Genomic DNA, 7977 nt, shown 5'->3' on the forward strand with positions numbered 1-7977 from the left:
ATACCATCAAATAATGTTTCTCCTCTTATTTATGAAACTAGGCAATGCTATTGGATAGGCTACAATTATTTCCTTATTGTCAGAAATATTGAATATTTAAAACTTTTAATTTATGTAATATTATTCTATAGTATTTTAGAAATTATTTTTTAAAAATCTGATCTTTTTATTTTGAAAATATTTTTCACTTTTTATTAAATTTCTGCAAATTTCATGCAATATATTTTGATAGTCTTTAAATACCTTCCTGTATCTCCACCTCCCCCCTCCACACTAATCCTTCCACCAAGTTTCCTGTACTATAGGAAGGCCTTCAGGAGGACCTATAGAATCATGTTTGTGTCCCCAACTTAAATTTTTATTTTGTTTTTAAAATTGTGAGTTATGCATTGTTAAGTACTGAGCCATCACTTTAACTCTAAAAGGTAAATTTTAAAATATGAAATGTTTTGAAATATAATATCAACTCATATTATAATTGGTTAAATCAAGTCATACAAATATATTGTAAGTTGAAAGCATTTTAAAATGGAAATTTCATTAATTTTATTATATATTATCCTAGAAAAGATTCACATATGACATTATTGTCAATAATTAGAAAATAAACAATAAAAATGAATTCTGGATTAATATATGCCACAGAATTCTCAATATCTGCATAATTTCAGTAAGCATCCTTTGTCCATCATGGAGAAAAGTCCAGTTATAATCACAGCAATCCACTGAAAAATAAATTAACATGCCAATATATCATATAAAATTCTTATAATTGAAAACTGCAAAAATACATCAATTTTCCATCTTACCAATGTTTGATTTTTCGGTGAAAACATTTCTTAATTAATATTTCATTTACCTTGGGGACAAGTACACAACAGAGTCATCAATTCTCTTCAATTTCAAAATACCATTCATTTATGTACATATTTTCTCTATTTAAGTTTACTATTTGCATTACTCAACAATTTGCATATTTTAAGTAATCATGCATAATTTAGCATATTTTGAATATCTTATTGATGATCCTTCTCTATGATTTTTATATGTGCTTAAATAATAAGCACTCAAGCATTTGCAATCTTAACACCTGAGTTTTAGAATATTGTTTTCATAAAATTAAGAATATAAAGGTGTGCTAGCTTTGGCAGCATGTACACTAAAATTGGAATGATACAGAGATGATTAGCATGGCCCAGCACAACAAGGACATGCAAATTCATGATTCGTTCTATATTTTAAAAAAGAATATAAAAGCACATGTGGACTTTATGTAGTTTCTGGCAATTGGTATGTACAGTGCACAGTTAATTTCAGCTACTTTATTAATACTACAAATAGACCCTTTAAAATATTAAGCAGTATGTTTTCTTAAATTACTTTGTTATTTTATTACATTTAGTTAATGTGAACCCAACTTTATCAACCAATATTTTTGCTGTGTGTCTCTATTAATTCATATCTACTTTAACTCTGAATCCTACATATATTGTTTTGTGTCAGAATTCACTTCAGTAACATTTTGGATTTTAGAATCAGATTTAAGTTAACAATTTATGATGGTTTTCTATTTTATGTATTCCATTTAAAGCTTTCTAGTCTTAATTTTTCCACACTTGAAAAGAAAACTTTCTTTGCTACTTCATTTTAAAGAAAAAAAAAAAATTTTCTGACATGAATTACAAAGTAGGGATGACTGTATTCAAGAATGCTGTCATGGGTATGAGGTGCCGCAATAGGGGAAGGACATTGGGCTCAACTCCAAATCCAGGAAAGATATTTGAAGACAAGCGAAGTGAGAAAATGGGTGGAAAATTGCTAGCAGGTAATATCAAACTTCTGCTAAAACTCAACAACATCCCTGCTGAAGTCAGGAAAAGTGATTAGACATCAGCACTGGTGAATCCTTCCAATCCCTTTGAGCAGATTTGTGAAACAGTTGGATCATGTTCCCAGAGGAGGTGGCCTGCAGACCAGGCACAGCAAAAAGATAACTCAGAGCAGCAAGAACAGTGTAGTCAGGGAGAGGCTTTGTGAAGGGTCCTTTGTTTTGCGTGGAGGAGTGGATTCAAACCCTTATGTTCCTCAAGGGAGAGAAGAAATTTAGGGAAAACACATTCTATATGTTAAAAGACAACATGAATCTGAACATATGATAAGCACAAAGTTTTTTTGGTTACAGAGGTTTGTATAATTCTTAGACTGCCCATCAGTTGAGTTGCATAAACATTTTTTGTGCTCATGGTATTGGGAGGAAACAATGAAAATTAGAGACACATAGCAAAGTCGAGTGCAGTTGCTATGAGAAACTTTGTCTGAACTATGTCACATAACTTTTCCCTCTGTCTGAATCTCTACTTCAAACCAGTTTGAATTAAATTTGAAGTATATATATATATATATACTTCATTAATATATGTGAATTAACTTCCACTCCCAGCATTTGAATGTACATATCAGAATTCTTAAAACCATGGGCTCAGCGCCCCAAATCTTCTTCCATCTCTATTATAGTCTTTCAAAACAAGGCTGGGTCTTGCTATACCTGCCTCCTCATCCTTAGTAAGGGCTCAAAATCCAACTTGCCCATGGTGAGGAACTGCAGTTCATTAAGGAGCACATCCTGCACTGGGTGTTCATGGTGTTTTATGAAATACATTGGTCCTATGAAAGTGAATATTACTTATCCCCTTTTTAAAAATTATTTATTCAAAAAAAACATAATTAGAGGAAGCATTTCATTACAACAGCATTGACATTCCATAACAATTTCCAGAGCAAGGACGCATCTCTTTAAAAATTGGCTGTAAATTTTTAAGTTGAATTAATGCAGTTATACATTATTGTACTCAGTACAAGCCCTATAAGACATAAATTTGACTGAGGTTTTAACTTTTAAAAAAGATCTACATTTCATTATTACAATACACTGTTTCATACAGAAAAACGTGTTTTTAATGCAACTAACACTTAAATGTTTGCACATGTATCTCTAATCTCTATATATCTGATTATTACTAGTCACAAGCAATTACTTTCTGAGATCCTTGGCACCTGAGCAAGGATATAATGTCATCAGGTAGATTTCAATGGTAATGTTTTTCACATTTACTAATTAACATGAAGCAAAATTTTTATGCTTCTTCCTCAAATATAACTCATTTTTTAAAAGGAATAATTTTTACCCTTTTTTCAACTTGGCCATTTATCATGTCTATATTCAAGGGAAAATAAATAGAGTGGGAGAAGTGGATAGCACATGTACACTTTTTCCACAGAAACTGTTACCAAATTCTCAGTTTCAAGGAGGTACTCTATCATCAAAGATAAAGAATAGAAAATTAAAAATCAAGTCACCAAGAAAGACTGAGACTAGAAGATTCTAGGCCTAGCATCCTATCAACTGAGATTCTGAAAGTAGTAAATTAGAAGAAAGTTGATATATGTAATTACTTATGTGGATCATTATGTATTGTCAATTATGATGGCAACTATTGCAAATTGTATCTTAGGGTTTATAATTACAATAAAAATATAGTCACTTACTGTGTATATTAATAACATTCCACAATTTGTATAAAATGTCATTGATACCTATCAAGGGAAGGCAGGAAATGTCTTTTAATTTTAAAATACTAAAACACATAACAAAAAGCAGTATTCAAAAAGCCAAGATTAGCCACACAATTTACTTTTCCAACATTAGTTTCTACACAAAGTAAGATATAAAGCAATAATTTTTAGTATATCAATGTAGATGGCAATAAAATAGTAAAATATATGCCTTTATTTTAATGACAAAGGGAAATGTGGAAGGATGGCGACAGTAGGAATAAACTTGCCCACACAGATTTCTGTACCCAGAAGCTCAAGATTTTCAAATAAAGCTAACAAATTAGAGAGATGTCAGGGAAGGGTGGCTGTTTTATGGTGTGCTCACATTTTTATAAACAGTGAAGCCAGAGAGATTGATATTGCAAATCAGAATCATGACCTAGTAATTTTCCATCTTCTTCTTGCCACCACTGGTTTCATTCCTGCAGGCATCTTAAGTCTAAGTGATGGCCATTCTCTCTCTCTCTTATTCCTACGTCTAGTCAGTATTTTATTTGCTTGATGCTTGCATCACTGCAAGCATTTTCTTTTGTGTAAATGATTAACCTTTGCCCAGGACAGGAGAGGCAGTGGGTGATATTTGGCATTCTAAAGCCTCAGTGAGGGACCATCCCATGTTGAAAAGGTTGTCAGGTATAAACTGGTGTAGGGAGAAACAGCGAAACGAGCAAACAAACAGGGAAAACCCAACCACCTCACTTCTCTCTAAGCTTCTCTTTGCCTTTCTTAACCTGACCTACCAAATGGCCAGGAAGAATAGATACAGATTTCTTTGACAATGAAAATAAATAAATACATAAAAGGGCTGAGAAAATGGATCTTAGAGGACACTGACTTTGGAATATTAACAGCATCACTGAATGTTACAGATGAGAAAATTCAAATGTCTGGAAAGGTGAAACAGCTTGAACAGGTTTATAGTGATTTAAAGATTGAACTTCTATGAAAAATAAGACTCTCATTCTCACAGCCATTGCCACTCATAACACATTAAGGAAGCAAAGGCTTTTTCTAAGTATTCATGGAGCGTTAATATTCCTAAAGGTGCTTACATATTTATTGTGTGACATGAGGGAGTATATGTGTAATGACTACACAAAATCAAGAATGTAGTTTATGATTTTTAAGAAGCAAAGAAAAGCAGAATTGTTTTCTGGTAAGGCTAGCAATAGTGTTCCAACCAAAAAGAGTGATTCTAGGGACACAGTAAGGCAGCAGAACAGAGCAGACATAGCTTATGGCCTGGCCAACATAGGCACTCAACAAGTGCATGGTGATGCTCAGTGTAGTACAGGGTGCAACAAATCCAATTAAAACCCTGAAGAAGGTTTGTGCTAGCTCTGATTGACAATCTAATTCAGGGATAGATAGGAAAATTTCAGTATGGGTGCCATATGTGTTTCACAACCATTTATTTTTCTTACCTTTTATAAAACACGTTGAGCTCTTGGTAAATTTCTATCATTTTGAAAGGTTTATTTTCTCCAGGGGTTAAGTTTGTAATAGTGCTGTAATAATTGTAGAAATATATTTTCCTCATTTCATTACTTCTATATTAATATTTATTATGAATATCTGCATTACTTAAATAGCCATCATGTCTGTGATTTATGAAAATATTTGAAGAAAAAAGAGAATAATCTGGTATGCTTTCTGCACACATAACAAAAAAAGAAATTAACTTAAAGGTCACAGGCTCTCAGAATTGTAAATGACCTTTGTTCTGGACATCACTGAAAGATTTTTCTAGGCTTAGCATAATATATTATGTACTACTTCTCGAAAACATTCCTTATAAAAATTTAAAAAAAAACTCACGGAGACTGCATAGTTTTAAAATATGTAAAATTTTAAAACTTCTATAATTGGATGGATACTTAAAGTACTACCCTGAGAATAGAAGATAAAAGGACATTTATCTTAAAATGGTAGGCTTTATGCTTGCTTAAAATACATATTGATAAGAGTTCTGAAAAATGATAAAATAAATCAGAGTAGAAAAATCCTTTTACTGATCAAAGAAAAGATAAAACAAGATAAAAGTTTTTTAAATAATGTACTTATCTTGGATTTGAAAAGACCATCATCATGTATTAAAGGCCAATTTCATGTCAAGAGCTATCCAAGCCTGGATCTGAGCTAAAGTTCTGAGCAGGGATTTCTTGGAGAGTTTTTGCTGTGGTATTATGTTGCCATTAAACTTTTGTCCGGCATAACAAATGCAGAACTGTGAAGTAGGGTATGTGTTATTCATATCTCTTCCTGCCATGCTTCCAAAGTCTGCCTTCCTTATCATACAGTATATGGCTGCTCTGTGGGGGCCACCAAATCCCTGCTAAGAAGTGGGAATCAATTCCTGGTGCAGTTTCTGCTTGTGAGTTTTTTTCATATTACTTTACACAGTAGTAGTATTTTGAGGATTTTCTCCTTTATGTTTAAACATTGAAATCACACATTTAATGTTACTTGTTCTTAGACAAATATGTACTCATCAACATACTAATTCACTACTAACTAGATTTAGTTTCCATTCCTGAGGATAGAGCAGGAAACAAAAAGATAGGCAGTGGCCTCACTGAAGTAGACACAAACCTATGCTTCTATCAAGTGCTAAATTATACTTTGGGAAAAATAAAGTCTAAAAGTAGACAGTGGTTACACTCTAAATAGAGAAGTCTCTTCTTTGTGCAATTGAGATAGATAAAACTTCCAGGAAAGGTCCTATTGTCAGAAAAAAAGTGGAGAAATAATGACTATCTCAAAGGCACATTTAATACCAGAAACGGCTTATGCTATATGTCTAGGCAGTGGATGTTGTTTGTTATAGTCATGCAAAGAGGCATGTTTAGCTTGAAGAAGATGAATGAAGTAGAAGTGTTGGAAACAAACTCAGTAAAGGAAGAGAGGGGCTGGCAATTCAATGTAAGACTAAGAAGGAAGAAGACAAGGAAGAGAAGGGAGAAGAAGGTGGAGAAGGAAAATGAAGGGGAGAAGGAGCAGGAGGGGGACTAGAAAGGAGAAGAGGAGGAGGAGAAAGAGGAAAGGAAGAAGGGAGGAGAAGAGGAAGAGGGATGGAGCAAGAAGAAGAGAAGGAGGAAGAAGGGGAGGAAGACTAGAAAGAACAGAAGGAAAAGGAGTGCAAGCAAGAGAAGGTGGAGAGACAGGCAATGAAGGGAAAACAAACAGGAGTACAAAGTGAGAGGAGGAAGAAAAAGAGCAAAGGGAGACTAGAAGAACTGAGGAGGCAGGGGAGGAGGAGGAGCAGGAGAAGTAAAATTGAAGCCAGAATAGTGGTGTGTCTTATGTGTTTTTCTAAAAAAAAAAAAATTGACTTATAATGTTGCACAGAACATAACTATAAAAACATTGAAATGACGCAATCAAGAATGATGTTTCAGGCCTCGAGAGATGACTCGGAGTTTTAAAAGCACTGGCTGCTCTTACAGGGGACCTGGGTTTAGGTTCCAGAACCCAGCACCCACATGGTGGCTAATAACCATCTGTAAATCAAGTTCCAGGAGATCCAGCCCAGTCTGCTGGCCTCTGTGGGCATTACACACATATGATATACTTAGGTATATGCAGGTAATACACTCATATACATTAAATAAAATATTCAAATAAAAGAATGATGCTGTCTTTATTTTTTCTAAGCATGACATATATGGGTAAAACAATTGAAGGCCATGCATTGTTGGAGAAAGAGTCAATGTCATTACTATGATTTTTGGTACAACAACTGGAGGAATTCTGAGTTTCATTATAACTTGGTCAAACTTTAAATTTTGTTTTGACATGTGACTGTAGATATGTGTTGACAACAGCATGGAGAAAAGTAACTATTTTTTGTAGTTTATTATAAATATTTGGATGCTGTTTAGTGTACATGTGAGGGAAGATAAGGAATTTTGTGACTATTTATTTTAGAGGAATTATTTTAAGACCTGAGTTTAAAGTAAATCATCCAGATGATGAATGTATAAAGAAGAGAAAAAAAATTGAATTGATCATTCTCTAATGTTCAAATGTGAAGGGTTTAATGAGTGTGGAGTTTCAGAAGGCAACTGATTGTGTTTGAGATATATGTGAAGTCCTTCAATCAACCCTTCTGTCTGACCAGCTGATCTAGAATTCTGTATTGTTCTGTCAGTAACCAGAATGGGGAAGAATAAAGTCATAGATAGGGAATTACACGATGCCAGGAAATGAGCTGAAAAAGACTGGGATGGGAAGATACTGAAAATATGATTTAAGTTATCATGCCTATTTTTAAAATGAAAAAGATGGCTATTTAATTTATAGTTTAATTTTTAATTTAATTTATAATTTAGGACAGAGACAAAACTAAATGATATCTGGGGA

General features: G+C 33.4%; 1 non-coding gene across 1 annotated transcript; it reads left to right on the forward strand.

The window, feature by feature from the left end:
• Positions 1-1135: 1135 nt before the first annotated feature.
• LOC115071209 lies at positions 1136-1241 on the forward strand. Its single transcript, XR_003850316.1, has one exon. It is a non-coding gene; the product is annotated as a U6 spliceosomal RNA (small nuclear RNA).
• The last annotated feature ends 6736 nt before the right edge of the window (positions 1242-7977 follow it).

Source organism: Nannospalax galili, unplaced genomic scaffold (assembly GCF_000622305.1).
Source record: "Nannospalax galili isolate Female #2095 unplaced genomic scaffold, S.galili_v1.0 scaffold96, whole genome shotgun sequence".
In the NCBI taxonomy this organism is placed as follows: Eukaryota; Metazoa; Chordata; class Mammalia; order Rodentia; family Spalacidae; genus Nannospalax; species Nannospalax galili.